General features: G+C 44.3%; 1 protein-coding gene and 1 long non-coding RNA gene across 7 annotated transcripts in view; one reads left to right on the forward strand and one right to left on the reverse strand.

The window, feature by feature from the left end:
• The window catches only part of CUNH12orf42 (chromosome unknown C12orf42 homolog), a 222,365-nt gene that overhangs the window by 20,536 nt on the left and 185,116 nt on the right, over nt 1–16,713 (forward strand). Inside the window, exon 1 of one of the 6 annotated variants that reach the window (XM_058425343.1) lies at nt 9,467–9,535. The exons of 4 other annotated variants lie outside the window; for them this stretch is intronic. The gene's annotated coding sequence lies outside the window, so the exon portion shown is untranslated. Of the gene's footprint in view, nt 1–9,466; nt 9,536–14,557; nt 14,633–16,713 lie in introns of those variants that run through there. One more of the 6 variants, XM_032171506.2, reaches the window with a different exon arrangement.
• Nucleotides 12,833–14,494, reverse strand: LOC116478032 (uncharacterized). The gene is made up of 3 exons (XR_004250710.1): nt 14,275–14,494; nt 13,292–13,350; nt 12,833–12,930 (listed from the first exon to the last, which is right to left on the reverse strand). It is a non-coding gene; the product is annotated as an uncharacterized LOC116478032 (long non-coding RNA).

Here is a 16,713-nt window from a genome sequence, read left to right on the forward strand (position 1 = left end):
GAAAAGAGCCCATTGTGATAGTGTGATTCTGTAATTTTATCACTGAGTACAAAATGAAATGATTGTTTTAGGGAGATTTAAAGAAGCTTATATCTCAATGGCAGAATTCCCTGGTTTCAGAATATCTAAAGGTCCAAGTCTGAAACAGGATTTAGAAACTTTTTTTCATCTTCTTTATTTTTTTTACTTTTGTTTTATAATTTTTTATTTCTATAGGTTTTTGGGGAACAGGTCGTATTTGGTTACATGAGTAAGTTCTTTAGTGGTGATTTGTGAGATTTTGGTGTTCCCATCACCCAAGCAGTATACGCTGAACCCAATTTGTAGTCTTTCATCCCTCACCCCTTCCCGCACTTACCCCCAAGTCCCCAAAGTCCATTGTATCATTCTTGTGCGTTTGTATCCTATTATAGCTTAGCTCCCAATTATGAGTGAGAATGTTTGATGTTTGGTTTTCTATTCCTGAGTTACTTCACTTAGAATAATAGTTTCCAGTTCCATCCAGGTTGCTGTGAACACCATTAATTTGTTCCTTTTTATGGCTGAGTAGTATTCCATTGTGTATATACGCACCACAATTTCTTTATCCACTCATTGATTAATGGACATTTGGGCTGGCTCCACATTTTTGCAATTGCGAATTGTGCTGCTATAAACATGCATGTGCAAATATCTTTTTCATATGATGACTTCTTTTCCTCTGGGTAGATACCCAGTAGTGGGATTGCTGGATCAAATGGTGCTTTTACTTTTCGTTCTTTAAAGAATCTCCACACTGTTTTCTATAGCGGTTATACTAGTTACATTCCCACCAGCAGTGTAGAAGTGTTCCCTTTTCACCACATCCCTGCCAACATCTATTATTTTTTTATTTGTTTGATTATGGCAATTTTGCAGGAATAAGATGGCATCACATTGTGGTTTTGATTTGCATTTCCCTGATCATTCGTGATGTTAAGCAGATTTTCTCTTTATTTCCCATGCATGTAATAACAATTTCCATTTCTTTTTGGCCAGAAGATAAACAAATAGCCATGCAGGAGTGACCTCTGAAAGCTAGCTAGTTTGCACTGCTCAAAACGGGAATTCAGAATAAAGTGAGAGTTGGTCTAGGGTCAGCATAGCCATGTGCGGTATCCAGTACCTGATCTCCTTGGAATTGATGTTAAATTAATTTAAGCTAAAAAACTTGCTTCAATTTACCATTTTCTTTCCGTTGGCAGTATCATCTGTATTTTACCCAAGGATGCTTTTTTTGGATGTTGTTTAAATTGCATTTCCGAGGCTGTCTGTAGGTGCTTACGCTTGGCTCAGGGGCTGAGATTTATTTTTTCCTTTGAAAATGGCAGATTTTGAGAACTTCCAGAAAATGATTCTACCTTGAGGCTCTCAGTTGGGTAGTGATGAATGCAGAAGAAGAGAGACATTCTTGTATTTTTTCCTAATTCTTCAGTAACAAATATTGCATCATTGAAGCATAAGGCTAGGTTCAATACCTGCTGAATGGCACAGATGAGTAGGGGTATGAGGAAGCCCTGGTGTGAAAAGATGACTACTCATAAAGCTGCTATACTGAACACTTTACAAGCATTATTTCATTTTGGCATCAGCTGGGCTGGGTTCGAACACCACCTCCATCACCTATTAGCTGCACACCTTGAGCAAGGTATTTAACATCCTTATGCCTCAGTTTGCCTCTTGTGTAAAAGAGAGAAAATAATAGTAGCTACCTCAAAGAGTTCTTGTGAGAATTAGCAAATGTTTTACACATAAAGCACTTCAAATACTTAGTACCTACCTCCCTTATAAGCATTTATAAATATTAGCTATCATGATTCGTTCTTACATGATTGCCACCTTTTTACAGATGAGGAAATTGACATTTAGAAAGATCAAATAATTTGTACAAGGTCACAGTTGGCAAGTGGCTGAGCCAGGACTTGAAACCAAGTGTTTCTGTCTCCTTTGCTTAGGTTATTGGCCATCCTATATTATGTTGCACAAAGGAACTTGTAGAGTAGGACACACATATTATAAGCAATTGTAATCTCCAGCAAATAAATAAATAAATAAATAAATAAATGGTGCTAGGATAGATTACATCTAGATGGGGAAATGGGGACATTTCAGAGAGGGGTAACATTTCTTCTTAGCCATAGTATGAACAATTACAACACTGTCAGTCATATATTGACTGAATTGCATTTCCAGTTATTGGTTATGGGTGTGAATTTGGCTTGGGACTTTTTTTCCTATTTAAATGTTAAATTTGGAAGCATACCGTGAAAATGATACCTCCAATGACTTAAATGTTGCTAAGACAAACTCAAAATCTTATAAAGCTCCTGGGAAATAATTTCTCTATGGATCTCATGTTTGTTTTGGCAGGAAAATAATCCTTCCACTCACACAATTTATTAAATTTTGCTGATCTTATGGCCACCTTCTATTCTTTGTCTTGTTTTTACACTTTCACAACCTTTAAATGTTTTAACCTTTTTTGTTTCATAAGTTGAAAATATACTTTATACCCCAATAAACTCATTATAAAATTGAAAAATTATAAATCAAATCATAGTAAGTTGGGGACCACTTGTATCTTAATTCACCCCTACAATAATCCTGAAAATAAGATATTGGGCTCATTGTATAGATAACATTTAGAAATGAACGATTTGCCCAAGTTAGAGAACCAGGCTGAGGGCCCAGTTTCCCCTGCATCCAATGCCCTGCCCTCTCACTTCACACAGGGATGAATAGCTATGGTAGTCGGGGTTGAGGCACAGCTTGCATTGTCACATCCATGTCCTCTGGAAGTCATCAAATATTCTCTGATGGGAGAGCTGGGGTTCTTCAACATGCCAGGAGCTTATGTCTTGCAATGCCTGATGTTATGTTCAGGTCCTAAATTAATGGTTGCGCCTGATGCCTGCTCAAATATAATGGATCTCATGAATGGAACAGCTTGCTAATTCCACATGTGTCGATGAAAGGTTGACTTTATTACCTGCCCCCACCCCACCAGTTTTTTGGAGACAAGGTCTTACTGTGTTCCCCAGGCTAGGTGCAGTAGTGCAATTATAGCTCACTGCAGCCTCAAACTCCTGGGCTCAAGAGATTCTCCCACCTCAGCCTCCTAAGTAGCTTGGAACTACAGGTGTGTGCCACCACACCCCACAAATAAAAAACAATTTTTTTTTGTAGAGATGTGGTATCAGTATGTTGCCCGGGCTTGTCTTGAACTCCTAGCCTCAAGCCATCCTCCTGCCTTGGCCTCCCAGAGTGCTAAGATTACAGGGGTGGCCCACTGTGCCTAACCTATTTTCCACTTTTATGCCCCCCTGCCCAATCCCATTGGTACATACCCTGGTACATCATAGAAAATTTAGAAAGTAGAGAAATGCATAATGCAGTTAAAAAAAATATATATATATTTATAAACCTGTATTTGATACATCATGCAGAGACCACTTGGTTGCATGCCTTTTCTAGTGCCTGTTTTATGTACTTTCTTTCTAACCTAGTTGAATTTATACTGTATAAAATCATGCATCACTTTACAATGGGAACATTACTGAGAAATGTGAAGTTAAGCAACTTTATCATTGTCTGAACATCATACAATGTACTTAAACCTAGGTGGTATAGCTTATTGCTACTAGGCTACAAACCTGCACAGCATGTTACTATACTGAATACTATAGGCAATTGTAACACAATGGTAAGTATTTGTGTATCCAAACATATCTAAACAAAGAAAAGGTACAGTAAAATTATGATATTATAATCTTACGGGACCATCATTGCATATACAACCTGATATTGACCAAAACATCACTATGTGGCAAATGACTTTATATGTTTTTACCTCTTAAAAAATTTAACTCCCCAGTGACTGCACTGGGTTTTTTTTGTTTTGTTTTGTGTGTGTGTGTGGGGGGGGGTGGGGTGGGGTGGGATGGGAGGGTTGTTTGTTCGTTTTAGCATTTTATAAGATAAATTGCAGAAATTTGAGATCCACTTAGAACAAATGGCTGATGTTACATCTTGTTTGATTTTCCAAGAATGTGTCTTATTCTTTGAAAAGTTTTGGATCTGACAGAGCAGTTAGAGGAGAGGATCTATCAGCTTTATAATGATCACATCAAGATCATCTAGGAAAAGCTCCAGGGGTTCACTCAGAAAGTGGCAAAGATCAGCCATTTGGAAACAGAGCTCAACCAAGTTGGCCACAGAAGGAGACTGTGTACAAAGACCTGTGCATCCGGCCTGAGGTATCCCGCCTGAGCAAACTCAATGCGGGGGCTCTGCCTGAGGAAGTAGGGATGGCCCAGCTGAGAGTAAAAGTGAACAGAAACCAGGCAGCCAGCCCTGACCTCACAAGGCCACAGTCCTCGCAAGGCCCGTGGTGCTCTTGCCATCTCATTTGTGACCCCCTGTAACATGGTGTGTCCAAGCGGAGAAGCCAGACCACTGTCATTTCCCACCATCGCGTGATCAGCTGTGTGGTGACAGAAAGAACAAAATCCCCTGCATCCCTGCTGGTCAGAAACTGTCCTCTCCGTCCACAGCCCTGAGCCCTGCATCCCTGGTATATGCCCCCAGGGGCCTGGGCAGTGCTAACCTGGATTTATTTATTACAGCGGAGCCTAAGACTCAGACATGGGCTAGACCACCACGTCCCAGTGACTGACAGCATTAAGATGTGTTCATTTCTCCTATGGCTGAAACTACTTCTCAGGTGGTTACCAGTAAATGCGGTCCCTACCACGTCCCCATGACTCAGAGCACCCAGACGTGTTCATTTCTCCTGTGACTGAAACTACTTCTCAGGTGGATACCAGTCAATGCAGCCCAACACTATGGGGTCAGACGTGCAGCCTTCTTATTTTCCTCTCCCTTATTCTGCTCCAATGTCCAGCATAAGGCACTACCCCCGGATGGGATGGTCAGAGGGTGCACTGTGAACCCTTAATGTGAGGGGGGTCTGCTCAGGCAGAGACCAAGGGGGTCTCCAGGAAGTTGCTTCAATGTCACACTCCTTCTCTCAATAGATGTTTCTATTCCAAGGTAAATGGAGTCTGTTCTCATCTATAGTTAAAAGAGGACTGAGAAACTCTACAGAGAATTCCATCTTCTTTTTAAGGAACACATCTGAACAACTTCAGAAGAGAAATTCTGATATTTAAAAATCAGTGTCTCTCACTTCCCACTCCATCCGCTAGCTTCCTTCCTAATCTCAGAACACAGCATTCCCATGGTCCAGCCAGGCCTGTCTCTAGGAAGGGGTTTGAGAGCTTTGGGCCACTGGCTGGATGGGCTCACTTGCCAGCCATGAATGCCTGGATTCCCGTGACAGCTCTTTCCAGGATCGGGGTGCACATGTACCCTCACAGGTTTTCATGGCCTCTGAGTTCCTGATGTTCTAGACCATATGATAGTCATCAGAAACCCCAATGCCCCCCAGCATGTCTCAGGCCTGGCAGGCAATGTCCAGGCTTTTTTCATAGTTATTCCTCTTTAACAGAGAGACCTGTCCTGGGGCTCCCTTGCCCTGATTCTTCAAGTGGCTGTACTGCAGGCAGGCGTGAAGGCCAAGCGTGACCTCAGTGAGCATGTCCTCCGACTTCTGAATCAGCTGGTGCCTGACCAACAGCACGCCAAACTGGATCCTGTGCAGGGTGTACTGCCTGGCCACGAGCAGACAAGACTCAGCAGCTCCAAGCACGCCCCACATGATACCAGATCTGGCGTTGTTCAGGCAGCCAAAGGGACCCTCCAGGCTGCCTGCACTGAGCAGCACGTCCTCCACCTCCATGCTGTCCACGATGATCATGCCCTTGGCAGAGGCCCGCAGGGAGAACTAGCCCTCAATCTTGGAGGTCAAGAGACCCCACATCCCCTTCTCCGACAGGAAGCCCTGAAGGTAGCCATCTTCCAGCCCACACTACAAACAGGTTGGCCACAGGTGAGGTGGTGACCTAGGTCTCACTGGACCTTGGTGGTGATTCAGGTCCCATTGGTTCAGGGTGGACCCACTGAGGGTGTAGCTCTTATTCCAGGGGTTATGGCAGGTTCTGATCTCCATGCTGCCGGGGTCACTCCTGCAGTTGGGCTCTATGAGCCTGAAGTAGCGCAGGAGCTCCCCCTTGGCCAGCAGGGGGCAGGTATTGGTTGCCGCAAACATAATTGCAGTTTTTGTCATTAAAAGTAATGGCAAAAAGCACAATTACTTTTGCACCAACCTAATTGATGTAGGTGTAGATAGGTGATGACAGAGAGGATAGACATCTTGCCAGCCTGCGCCACGTCCACCCACCGGCTTTTTTGAGGCGGAGTCTCGCTCTGTCTCCCAGGCTGGAGTGCAGTGGCGCGATCTCGGCTCACTGCAAGCTCCGCCTCCCGGGTTCCCGCCATTCTCCTGCCTCAACCTCTCCGAGTAGCTGGGACTACAGGCGCCCGCCACTATGCCCGGCTAATTTTTTTGTATTTTTAGTAGAGACGGGGTTTTGCCGTGGTCTCCATCTGCTGACCTCTTGATCCGCCCGCCTCGGCCTCCCAAAGTGCTGGGATTACAAGCGTGAGCCACCGCGCCTGGCCCACTCCAGCTTTGAGAGCAGAAGTGCATAGGCCACACATGAGACCCCAGTACAGCCATATCCTTTGGTGGTGGGGCCTAGTACACCCAGCTCCCACAGCTGCAATATGCTCCTCCTCGTGAAAAGCTTCAATGCGATTGGCCAGCAGGATGCCAGGCATGAGTCATAGCTGGTGGTAAGTGCGGAAGGTGTTCCTGATGAGGATCTCATCTGCCCTCGTCTGCTCCTGCAGCACCAGCAGGTCCTGCAAGTTACACTCGGGATGCGAGGTGCCTCAGTGCTTCTGACCCTGGGCATGACCCTGTCATCCTGTTCAGGGAGCCCTTGGATTCTGGGACAGAGTCCACCTGGGGCAGGCAGACAGTTGGGCAGGGGCTGCAGATGCACAGGACGACCAGGGTCCTTATACTTGACTGGTCAGCTCTGTGTCCTCCCATCTTTCTCAGTCTTGAGACCCACCTGTGCAGAACGCACAGGCCGGGTCTGTGGGCTCAGTAGCCCTACAGAGACGCCTCTCAGGGCAATGCAAGCAGGGGGCGAGGGGGCGGAGCGAGGACTGTGACCTGGAGGAGCTGGGGCGTCAGAATGGAGCTGCTCCCAACCGTAGCCCTGGCCCCTGGGCCCTCCTGACCTGGTACCTCCCTTCGCCAAATATTTTAATCTTAAAATTCTTGGTGACAGTGGGTATTTTCCCAAAGATTTGTAAGCACCCACAGATTCCTGGCTTAAAAAAATATGTCTGTATTCCTTCAACCTATTAATTTGTCGAATCCTTTAGCTATCCATTCTTCACTTAGTCTTCTCACTAGTGTGATCGTAACTGTTCTACGAAGAAGTTGGAGGAATTTTTGGCTCTGTTTCTAACAGATTCTCCACAATTTTGTTGATTGAGGTTTCAGGTGGCATTTATAAACAAGCAAGGAAATGACAGTAATTTATTGCTGCAAAATTACAGTGGGTTTGTAGTATCCTCCATCACTGTAATATTGGACTACCAAAACTCATGAGGAACAAAACACTCGCCGTGAACCATAGCACACCTCAACATGCCTACCATTCTTTCCTTTCCCATTATACCACACACTTGGGGTTCCTAAATTGGTTGCATATCAGAATCCCCAGGGGTAGCTTAATAAAAGGAAAGATTGGCAGGCCCCACCACCAGGAAGTCTGATTTGGAGATCTGGGGTATATCTGGGATACATAATCAAGGGATGTGATGGAAAGTCATTGAGGTGAGGCTGGCAGCGGGCAGGGCTGCTGTTTTACATGGGTGGGTAGAAAAGGCTTCTCTGAGGATGTGCAGCTGGTTTGTGCTAAGACCAGAATGTTACCAAGGTGTAGGTTCTATGAAAACCTGAGAAAGAGTGTTCCTGCAAAGGGAGTGGCAAGAGCAAAGGCAGGCACATGGGAGGTGTGTTTGTAAAGGAAATAGGGAAACAGTGTGTCTGAGGGATGGGGACAGTGTCCAAACCACACCATTCCTTAAGGGCCAGCTGAAGGGGCTTGCACTTCATTACAATTGTGCTGTGCCATGATCTGATTTATTTTTTAAAAAGATCACTCTGACTGCTCCATGGAGCATGGCATGAGTTGGAGGTATTTGGGAGTCTTGTTGAAAGCTGATGGTGAAGATGGCATCTAAACTGAAATGGAAGGATGAGTGGGAGTTGGACCAGTTAAGGGGGTGGAGGGTGGAGTGTTTCAGGAAGAAGATGGGCAAGTGCAAAGCCCTGAGGTGCAAAGATTGTTCTAGAAACTGACAGAAGATAAGGGAGGAGACACAGAGGAAGATAGGGTCCAGATGACATGGCTTCCAGGATATAATGATAAAAAAGGTGAGTACAAAACATTAGCCAGGGTGGGCTGAAGGATCCTGACATCTTTTGAATGCCTACCTTGATCTAGGCATAGGTACTTTCTTTGTTATTGCTTTCAATGTAGTGCAGCTTGCTTTGATTTTTCCGAGATAATCTAGTAATTTGGATTTTGGTTTCCTGACTTTTAAATGTTGGCAAGCTAGTTAAAAAAATGTCTTTTTTAAAACCCAGTGTGAGTTAAATAAAAGATGCCTGTGGGCTGAATTTGGCTTGTGACTTCCAGTATGTGCTCTTTGAGCAGCATGAAAACCAACCCAAATGGTGCTTTTGTGCAAATTAGGAAAAGGTCTCCTTTGCTCTACACAGCTTCCTAAAGGAAAATTGTCATATTAAATTATATATGTCAATGATGGCTGTGATGAAAATGGCAACACTAGAGTTGCGCAATGTACACAGTCTGCACAACTTAACAGCTTTATCTTTGAGCAAGAACAGGTGGGAAGAAGCGACAGGAAAATATGACATGGGAAAGGGCAATAGGGTGCTGGCGCTAACTGGCACTGGATCGTCAGAGCTGATTGTGCACATCTTTTCCCAACTCTGTGCTCACTAACATCATGAGAGCTTGAAATCCACCATAGTGGGAATATTTACCATGTAGCACCCTTCAGTAGTGGAGGCTGTTCGTCCTCTCTCATCCCTATGTCTAGGAACAGAGGAAAGAAAGGGAATGGCACACTTTTGTCTCCTTTTGCCTCTTCCAACCATTGCTACTCTGATCTTCAATTATCACCCCTTTTTTTGACACTCCCAGTAAGTTGCCCAAACCTCCTTTGCCTGACCACTGAGCAGGTTTACTGCTGATTTACCCAAATGAGAGCTTTGGTATCTCCCTCCCACGCCTTTCATCCACTCCAAGGCCCATCGGCCCACAGGGATGATCCAGGAAGCATTGCAGTCTCACAGTCTTGTGACTTTATTAACTTCAAGGACATGTCTCCTCTGCTCCACTTCAGACATGCACAACCACAGCCACATCTTGGATGACAAAGCCAACTTTGGAATAGCTGCGTCTTTGAAATGTGATTATGATGACACCTTTTCTGCAGGATTGAGGTAAGGATTCAAAGACGTTATGTCTGGAAAGCGCCTAGCAAATGCCTGGCTTATAAAAGATGTCCAAGGAAGGTTTCTTTTCTTGCCTTTTCTTGTCTTTTAAAGACAGGAACACAATTTCGAAACCCTGATATTTCTTCTTCTTTTACTTTGCAGTATCATTTGAATTTGACATAAACAGTTGATATTTAGTAAACTTTCTGCTAAGTGACATCCTTAGGAATCCGTGCTCTTTCCAGTACTCCTGAGCTACTGGCATCCAATATTATTGGTGGCAATTGTGCTAACATGCACAACACAATACCCACTCTTTTAATTACAGAACATTCTTGCAGTAAAGTGACACTGATTCTCATCTGATTAATATTTATAGTTTTTACTTTTGGCTAAATGCCAGGTATCTTCATCATGTGAATTTCTCTGGCTTCCCAATTCTCTTTTGCTGCCTCTCTTATTAGCTTATTTGTGTGAGCATATCTTTGTTTTACCCAATCCAGGAGTGTCATGGATTCCTTAAGTCGCAAGCCTTCTACCCAGGAGGGGCTTTTACTGGGCAATTGTAACTAATTGTAAGTGGGTAATGAATAATTTTATGTAACTTTTAAGAAAAACGCTTGAATGCTTACATTTGAGAGAGTGTAGGGAAAGGGTTGTGATGGTTTTGATCGCTGTTCAAAGATTGGTATGCCTGGTTAGTAAATGAAAGGAGTATTAGATATCTTTCAAACATGCTTCACTTTTTGCTATCTTTCTATAGCTTCCATTGGCTTCTCTTAGGATCTCAAAATCTATCCTCTGACATATGAACCAGCATTTAAGCAGTTTGCTGCAAATGAATTTGTGTTTTTTCATAAACTTTTGCAAATGTGAGAATGTGTTAGCCATAGTAACAGTTAAAAGGCTGAAGTTTGTAATATATTATCATTTAAAAAGATACCGAAACTTAGATGGACCCGAGGTAAAATTATTTTCTCTGACGCAGGAAGACCTTGCATATTAAGGATTCAATTTTCAAAATCTCTTTATTTTCCATTTCACTATGAATGTTACTGATCTAATTTAAGTTCTTATTATTTTGTGCTTGAACAATTTCAATAGCATTCTAACTGCTCTTTCTGACTTCTCCTTTCCTTCCAAACTCACATTCTTATGTCTGATAATGTTCAAAGATGACTCATTGCCAGTTGTACTGATGTTCAAACAGTATTTCAAAGGGCAGTATAGAGTCCCCAGCCATGGCTGGATGGTGAGATTGTGGGCAGGGGGCGTATCCCTGCTTCTATTAGGACAGCTCTGTATGGATCAGTTTTATCCTGTTTGGGTTTCTTACAAGATTCTGCTTAAAATAAGTGTGCTGCTGTTGAACACTATTAGTCCTCAGGACAAAATCCACATTCTTGGCATGGTAGTCAAATCCCTTCTCAACATACCTCCAAGCCAATGTGCCAGCTTCCTTTTTCTTCTCCATTGTTTTGTTTTGCTCACAGTTCATGGCTCACTCATCACTCCTTAAATACAGATGCCCCTCAACCTTTGTTCATACTGTGATATCTTTTGTTAAAAAACATTTTCCCTAGATTTGGTGTGGTATAATTGACAAATAAAAACTTTATACATTTAAGGTGTACAATGTAATGATTTGATATATGTCTACATTGTGAAATGATGACAAGCTAATGAGGACATCCATCACCTCATATAATTACCATTTTTGGTGTGCGGCGGTGAGAACTGTCTTAGCATATTTCAAGTATGTAATACAGCACTATTAATTTTAGTCACCATGATGTATATTAGATCACCAGAACTTGCTCATCTTGTAACTGAAGGTTTATCCCCTTTGACTAACATCTCCCCATTTCCCTCACTCCCCATCCTCCTCGCTCCCATCATCTAGCAACTACCATTCTACTCTGTGCTTGTGTGAGTTAAGACTTTTTTTTTGTAATTTATTTTTATTTTCAGTTCTGAGGTACCTGTGCAGGACATGAAGGTTTGTTACATAGGTAAATGTGTGCCATGGTGGTTTGCTGCATCTATCAACCCATCACCTAGTTATTAAGCTGAGCATGCATTAGCTATTTTTCCTAATGCCCTCCCTCCCCCCACCCCACCTCCTGACAGGCCCCAGTGCAGGTTGTTTCCCTCCCTGTGTCCATGTATTCTCATTGTTCAGCTTCCATTATAAGTGAGAACATGCAGTGTTTCTGTTTTCTGTTCTAGTGTTAGTTTGCTGAGGATAATGGCTTCCAGCTCCATCCATGTACCTGCAAAGGCCATGATCTTTTTCCTTTTTATGGCTGCATAGTATTCCATGGTGTATATGTACCACATTTTCTTTATCCAGTCTATCATTGATGGGCATTTGGGTTGAGCTAGACTTTTTAATATTCCATATATAAGTGAGATCATGCAGTGTTTGTCCTTCTGTGACTGGTTTATTTAACCTAATGTCCTCTAGGCTCATCCATATTGTCACAAGTGGGGAGATTTTCTTCCTTTTTTGTCTGAATAATATCCCATTGTATATATGTACCACTTTTTCATATACTGTGATATCTTTGCCTGGAATATCTTCCTCCTTTTGACTATTTGGAAAATGCATTATTCATTTGTTCATTCATGCATTCATCCAACACCTATCTATTGTGCATCTGCTATGTGCCATACCCTGTTTAGGTACCAGGGACTGCTATTATATAGCCAAATTTATGACATCTTCTCTATGACATTGCCCAGGCAAAATTACCTGATGTCTTCTCTGTACTTCACGATACTTTGTCATATTGATATTATTTTCTAGTTGATTGCATTGCTCTGATTCTCATGTGTGCTCTTCTCTTTTTAAGGTTGATATCCATCTTTGTGAATATATTTTTTCCTCTCATAGTAGCTGATTAGATGTTCAATAAATGACTAGTTTTCTCTCTTTCTTCTTTTTTTTTTTTTTTTTTTTTGAGACGGAGTCTCGCTGTGTCACCCAGGCTGAAGTGAAGTGGTGCCGTCTCGGCTCACTGCAACCTCTGCCTCCCAGGTTCAAGCGATTCTCCTGCCTCAGCCTCCTGAGTACCTGGGACTGTGGGCGTGTGCCACCACGCCCGGCTAATTTTTTTTGTTTTTTTTTTAGTAGAGACGGGATTTCACCGTGTTAGCCAGGATGGTATTGATCTCCAGACCTAGTGATCCGCCTGCCTCGGCCTCCCAAAGTGTTGGGATTATAGGCGTGAGCCACCGTGCCCAGCCTTTTCTTTCTTTTAAAATCTGTTTGCACCACAAAAGAATGAGCTCTACAGGGATGGGGATCTTTTGTCTATTTTGCCTGACACGTGATAGGTACTCAAGGATTATTTGCTGAACTTGATGAAGAGTTCTTATTTCTGTAGTGAAACCAGCAGCTGTAGGAATGGTAACAGAGTAGACAAAGGGCATTTTCAGGTGTTTTCGGTGTGCAAAGCTGCACTTCTGTGATATTGTTGGGGTTAAGAGAGCACTGGGCAGCCATAGCCACTAGCAGTACAGTCTTGGGCCAGTCACTTACCATTTTGGGGCTCGCTACCTTACCTATAGATAGGAGGGTTGGACTCAGCTCATCCCTTCTCTAAGTTGGAATCATGCCATGATTCTATGTATTTAGGGGTACCTTGTAGATTAAAGGGCATGTCTTCTCAGAACTCTCAACTTTAATTTATGGAAGTCATAATTAAAGTAAAACGGTAGGTAGAATTTTATCTTTGGAGCAAGTTTATACATACAAACCTTTTCCCTTTCATCTATTATGTCAAAGCCACAGATATTTTGATAGTTAACTTTTCGCTCTTGCATATGAATGATAAAAAGAAAGTGATACATTAGTGGAACTGTCATTTTCTGTGTGGTCACAGCAAATTAAAAAAATGCATTTTAATAATAAAATTAGCCTGATTCATGGTGTTTCTATCTAGAAATTATAAAAGGATGAGGGAAATTTTACTCGATGATCACGAGATTTTAGCTGGAAAAGATGAACACAGGGTCAATAGTACAAACTTACTTTTTTTTTTTTTTAAAGAAATAAGTGCAGAAAATGGGTTTGAGTTGCTAAGTTAAGTCAGAGAAAGGCTGTTGGCTTCCCAAGAGTTGCTAGACCTTTGAATGAGATCTAACAAGACTCAGACTCTTTAAAAACAAGCTTTTTTTTTTTGTTTTCCTGGCTAGAAATATTTTAGATGTGGGTGTGTGGGGTAGGGGGGTGTCCATCCTGGGACTCAGGTGTGAATGTCCACTCTCTGCTGGTCCTGTGATTCTGCAGAAGAGTGTCCAGTAATTAGCTAGCCCAGAAAAAATATATATTATGAGTTGTGATGAAGACTTAACAACTCTTTGGTTCTGTGCAGCCTATGGACAGCTTATGGGCAGGAATTAGGGGGTGTTAACCAGTCCTTTGTTGAAGTGTGTGGACTCCTCAGGCAGATGAGAACGACCTTTGTTGGCACAGCTAAATGTCCTTGACCAGTCGGAGGTGGGGATAGAGATGGGGGAGAGCAGAGAGTAAAATTTCTCAAAAGTTTCTAAACCAAATAGCATGACTTTGGATTAAAAGTGTCCCCAAATGGCCACTGTCCCCATCTACAGTCTTGCTCTGCCCCCTGCTGTTGGCTGCATTATTCCCGGATGCACTACTCCTCTATTCAAAATGGTTTACAATTCCAGGCAGATGAGTAGGTGGAAGGGGGAGTTTCAGGCTTTCTGGGGACTACTACCTCCAGAACTACCCCCTCCGTGGAAAATCAACCAGTTTTGATAAACATCGGGATCCCCCCTGCCCGCCCCCGGAAGAACAGGTGCCATTCATATTCTGATGTCGAAGGCTTCCCCAGTGCTTGGAGTCGTGCACAGGCCACAGTGTCAGATGAGAGAGGTGTGAAAGTTTTCTGTGACTTTGGTGGCAGGCAGTCGCGGGGGAGGGTCTCACGGCAAGGCAGCCCCATTGTGGTTGCCCGGCGACTGCGGGGCGCTTGGAACCGCGCTGCGTCGCGTCCCCAGGACCCAGCAGAGTGCCCCAGCTCCCGCGGAGGAGGCTGCGGGCGGCGCGCCCGGACAGGGACCCTGCAGCTCCAGGTAGACGCAGGGAGCGCGGGACTCGCCCCCCGGTAGAGTGAGGCAGGGCCGGACCCTTTGCTCTCTGCTGCTTCCCGGGACTCCAGCCGCACCCGTGAGAAGAGGCAGTACGGGAGCAAAGGCCAAGGAGCGGCGGCAAGCGGCGGAACCCGTCGCGGTGGTCGCCGGCCCCCCGAGCGCGTCAACCCGTTTCGGGGCACTGGGGTGGGGGGCCAAGGAGCGCTCCGCCCCCGCCCCAACCCCCACCCCGCAGCCTCGGCCAGGACCGAGACGCACACACGCTCCTTAATCCCCCGCCCCCCGTTGCCCCGGCGACGGCCCAGACGAGCAGGTGATGCATTGACAGCGAGCAGATGGTCCCCCGCGGAGGCGAGCGCGGCCCACAATGCGCCCCGCGCGGCGATGCCACCGCCGCCCTCCCCGCCCGGCGGCTCGCCGCCGCCCGCATGCTAATACGGGAAGGGGGAGGGGGCGGAGGAGGGAGCGGGGGAGGGGCCGGGCAAGGGGAGGGGCCGGGCGGAGCGGTGGGGGGCGGTGGAGGGCACGCCCTGCCTTGCTCTTTGCAGCCGTGCTCACCTCAATTTACTGAACGCCCTCCCCAGATCTCCGCACCAGGAAAGTTCCTCTCTTTACACGGAGAGACACTCTCCCTGTCCCGCTTCTCCCCCCAACCTTCCCCGCCCGCTCCAGCTCTCTTCTAATTCGCCCCAAGTGGTTAATTTCCATTGAGATAAACGCTTAACCCCTCCTTCAGCCCTCCTTACCCCTATTCTGCAGCCCCTGACCACATCTGCTCCCTGCTGGCATTTAATATTGAATCTTGGAAGACCAGAGGAATGGATTTACCACCGCCGCCCCCACCCTGTCCCTACTTCTAGAGCTGACCTTGACACTTGCTAAATGTGTGTAGACATATTATTTATCTCACATCCCCCCACACCCCGCATTTCAGGATCTTTTAGGCAGCTTCTTTTGGTCTTCCTTTCTGGAATTTCAAAAATAAATCACTCTTCTCCCTGTGACAACTGTGCTGCCCCCTCCCGGGAAACCCTCCCATTCACATAACCTCCTCCTCCCATTCATTCGACACTCCCTCCCTTCTTTACCCTATTCACCGCTGTGTGGCAAATTGAGGCGATCTTATACTAAGGGCATGAAAACTGCTAGGCACTATTCACAATTTTAATACTAACTTCATAGCTGTCACATAAATTCATTGCCGAGCCTACTTATAATGGCCAAAAGGAACTTTAAGAGAAGAAGAGGAAAAAAAAAAATCTGAAGACACTGCCGTGGTGTCTTTCTTTGATTTGCAGGTGTTTTTTGAAACCATTACTACAGTAACTGCAGATAGTGTTTTTTTTTTTTTTTTTTATCTGCCACATAGAGTGCTTAAAAAAAAACCCAGCCATCCTCGTCCTCTTTATTTTACAGTAGATAAAAAATGCCAATAAAGGCTTAAAAAAAGGAATGGAGAGAGAAAGAGAAAAAGAGACTAGTGAATAAAGTTGGGACAATACAGGGCCACAGAGCTGTCGAAACTAATGTCATAGTGTGGCTGTTGTACAGGCGTACAGAAAACTTCTTGTTTCTTGATTTTTATGGAGATTTGGTCTAAGGCATGGAGCACTCTCTGAACAGGTTTAGAACAAGTGGCAAAGAAAGAACTCTTCACAATAAACTCCCTTCTGATGGGCTTTATGCCCACAAACACCTGTGATTTACAAAGAGGCATTGCAGAGGACAAAGGGAGGCGAGAGGGCCAGGCTATTGTGGAGAAATGATGCCTCATGTACCCATGGCCCTAAGAGAGGGTTGTTTTATTTTAAAACTTGTCTTAGATCCTTGCTATGCAAACTTACAATGAGAAAAGAAGCATTAGACTCTTCTAGGAGCTCATAATGACTTTTTCAAATGCTTCTAACTTATTTTGAGCCTTCGTTTTGGTAAATTCTTACACTAGTGAATATTGTACTTACTGGAATTCAAAGAAAGATGACTTATCTTGAAGATGAAGTTAGAAATCATTAAGAGTTAGAAATAAGTAGTAAGAATGTTTGCTTTAGGGGTGTATAACATTT

Source organism: Hylobates moloch, unplaced genomic scaffold (genome assembly GCF_009828535.3).
Source record: "Hylobates moloch isolate HMO894 unplaced genomic scaffold, HMol_V3 SCAFFOLD_12, whole genome shotgun sequence".
Taxonomy (NCBI): domain Eukaryota; kingdom Metazoa; phylum Chordata; class Mammalia; order Primates; family Hylobatidae; genus Hylobates; species Hylobates moloch.